The following is a 3,682-nucleotide window of genomic DNA, read 5'->3' as shown; positions in this document are numbered from 1 at the left end:
CGACTATCCGGGGCTTTTTGGGGGCCTTAACATGCTCAAAAACTCTTGAAAATAGACACACGTTGGAATCTGCGGTCATTAGGACGCCGCAGAGGCTGGGACCCGGGCGTAGCACAGGGGCTCTACAGCACCCCCTGGAACACAGTCAGAAAACTTGATGTATATCTCACACTATACTTGTATATGAAACTCGGTACACATATAGATCTCATTGAGCCAAACAACTTTCACACTGCATGTCATAGGCTCCGCCCAACAGGAAGTTGGCTATTTAGGCTGTGTAAAAAGCACATGCTCTGGAATTTGATATACTCCTCATAGGATTTTCCACCGATGGCCACCATCGGTGTGTGTGTTGAGTGTGGGGGTGGGTGGGTGGTTGGGTGAGAGAGAGAGAGACTTGACTTTTAAAACCCCTTTAATTTACACCATTTCTCAACACATTACAGAGCTAATACAAAAACACCAAGAAAATATTAAATAACATTTTTACCAATTAAAAACCATGTTTCCAAACTCACTCAGTGTCACTAAAACATCTCTTACACCCCATTTTATTTTGAAAAAAAAGTACATTGTCAGTTTAGGTTAATAATTAGGTTAATAATTATGTTAATTACAACATAAAAAGATCTAAAGATACATACACGTGGACTTAAAAAATTTTGTGCTGCAAATAATAATTTGACACTCATTTGATACAGACCTATGACATCCTGTTACATTATTCATCTAAATTTACATCATCAGCTAAGATTCATAAATGCTATATAAATATTGTTCATGATAACTAACATAGTTATTTAATGTTAACAACTAAAACCTTATTGTAAAGTCTTACAAAAGTTGTATATATCGTTCTCTTTGTGTGTGTGTGTGTGTGTGTGTGTGTGTGTGTGTGAGAGAGAGAGAGAGAGAGAGAGAGAGAGAGAGTCTATTTTACACTTTTGGTTTAAAAGTCTCTTCATTTATATCTGTGATTTTGTCTGTGCTACTAAGCTGTAATGCAGGCAAAATTATTTCACAAATGCTTACAGATCAATAAAATCGTTAAAAAATGCTTATAAATAATTAAAGGTTTGGTAACACTTTACAATAATGTCTCATTTGTTAACATTAGTAAATGCATTAACTGACAAGAACTATCAATGAACAATATATTTTTACAGCATTTATTAATGGTCGTTGATGTTAGTTAATCAAAATGTTCATGTTCACCCTCTGGGGTCTGAGGGTGTTTTGGGGTCCTGGAGAAGTTTTGGCATGCCCTGACATTTGTGTGTTTTCTTTTTCAGTATCTTAAAAACATATTAATGACTAAAGTCTGATAACACTATTCAGCACAAACTGGGCTACAATAATATGTGAGCATCATGAAAATACATGTTTGTGTTTTTGAGAAAACAGTCTCATTTGTTAACATTAGTAAATGCATTAACTGACAAGAACTATCAATGAACAATATATTTTTACAGCATTTATTAATGGTCGTTGATGTTAGTTAATCAAAATGTTCATGTTAACCCTCTGGGGTCTGAGGGTGTTTTGGGGTCCTGGAGAAGTTTTGGCATGCCCTGACATTTGTGCGTTTTCTTTTTCAGTATCTTAAAAACATATTAATGACTAAAGTCTGATAATACTATTCAGCACAAACTGGGCTACAATAATATGTGAGCAGCATGAAAATACATGTTTGTGTTTTTGAGAAAACAACGTTTATGCGTGGTTAGTGAAAATTCACATTGCATTAACTAATGTTAGCAGATAAAACTTTAAATTTTAATAATGTTTTAGTTTTGAACTTAATATTAACTATCATTAATAAATGCTTTATAATTATTGTTCATGTTAATTTATATAGTTAATGTTAATGACTGAAACCTTATTGTAAAGTGTTACCAAAGTTTTATATATTGTTGTGTGTGTGTGTGTGTTTCACAGTCTTGATGGTTTGGATTAACCCATTCATTGCTGTATTCCTTAAAACCAGCCTGCCAGAGGGTTACTGTAAATGCATGTGCCTGCTGTGCACCGTTCTCCTGATGCCACCGGGGTGGCGTTTGCGCTGATGGCTTGGGCCTGAGATCACTGCTTGCAGCTGTATTTATGACTGTTATTAATTTACATTTTATTCAAACCTGCAAAAACCTTTCTGTCGAGTGATGTAAATAATTTTTACTATAGTTTATTGTGCATGCATATTATATTTAAAGTTGCTTAAGCGAAATCAAAGAGTTTATAAGACTGGTTTACTCATTCTTTATAGCTAATGTAGAACATATCCGCGTTTGTGCATCAATGTCTGTAATGTGTGATGTAGGTGTGAAACTTTTAGGAATCTTATCCAAGTTGTAGGCTAGTCAATATTGGTCAGTCTGTTGTATCTGACATAAAGGATCCGCGACTGAAACTGTGACCACAAACCATTAACTTAATTGAATTATATGGCAATAATCAGCAATATGCTTTCACGCAAATAACTTTATTTTTTGAATGTTTCGATATGTGTTGACACAAATGACTTATTTGAATTTTTCATTGATACAACATGGCACTGAGTTGTTAGAAAAGAAATGCGTACACACATTATTGCTTGATGACGTCAGGAACCGATGAATCGGCTTTTTGAACCGGTTCAATGAGCTGATCTGTCCGAAAAGAACCGGTTCATGGAAATTAATCGGATTTTGCATCACTACCTCCTATAACGAGAAATGTGGTTACACACAGTTTTAATGTACACTGTTAATTGTGAGGATAAGTGTTCATGAAACACTCCATAAAAACAGCATTTAAAAAAAAAAGTAGGTATTATGTATTATTAAGATTCATCCCACCATGCAAAAACATTTCAGGAAGGCAGCATCTGTCAGGTGTGTTGTTGGTTATGTGACTCCCTTACCCAGGGGCGATTCTAGGATTTTTTTAATGGGGTGGCACAGCGGGGACCAAGAACCAGTAAGGGGGGGCCCATGGGAAAAGTCATGTGCCCCAACACAAGTAGGATGACATAAAAATGGCACTGCACAAGTGTCTGGACAATGCATCTCTCTTTTTAATAAAAAGCATTGAACAGACAATAATGTTCAGGGGGCCATGGCGAAGCGGCCTCCTTGACCTCGGCTCAGCACACCCCCCCCCAAAAAAAAAATACTATGGGAGAATTGGTGAGGTATGTCGGGGTTGACCAATTGCTTGCGTGGAGTGAGCTGGGGAGACACGGCGTGCTCCTGACGGGGCTGGATGAGGAGACTTGAGATTCGCCTTTACTTCTTCAACTTCGAGTTCGGAACCATTTACATAAAGAACGAGATCAATCAGCTCGATCAGGGGGAAATAACACGCGGGGAGATCGCAGCAGATAGTCTCATCATCCAGCCCCAACAGAAAGCAGGCACCAAGTGCAGAGTCATGCCAGCTCATCCTGTTGGAAAGCTCGAGGAATTCCTCCACATATCCCTCCAATGTCCTACCACTCTGCTGCAGCCCACACAGCCTGTCCTCAGCCGCTGTCATCTTTGCTTTTTGGTCCGGTATTCTGTCACGCTGTGCCTACTGCGTCGGAGCAAGGAGACGAAGGAGAATCCAGAATAATAACAGATTTTATTTACACAAAGAAACCACACATAGGACACAGGGATTGACGATCAATACCGGACAAAGAACTCTGAACAAAACACTC

The sequence above is a fragment of the Sinocyclocheilus rhinocerous genome, unplaced genomic scaffold (genome assembly GCF_001515625.1).
Source record: "Sinocyclocheilus rhinocerous isolate Xijiao unplaced genomic scaffold, SAMN03320098_v1.1 scaffold368, whole genome shotgun sequence".
NCBI classification, from domain to species: domain Eukaryota; kingdom Metazoa; phylum Chordata; class Actinopteri; order Cypriniformes; family Cyprinidae; genus Sinocyclocheilus; species Sinocyclocheilus rhinocerous.
The sequence above is the reverse complement of the archived record's forward strand: the minus strand, read 5'-3'. Positions refer to the sequence as shown.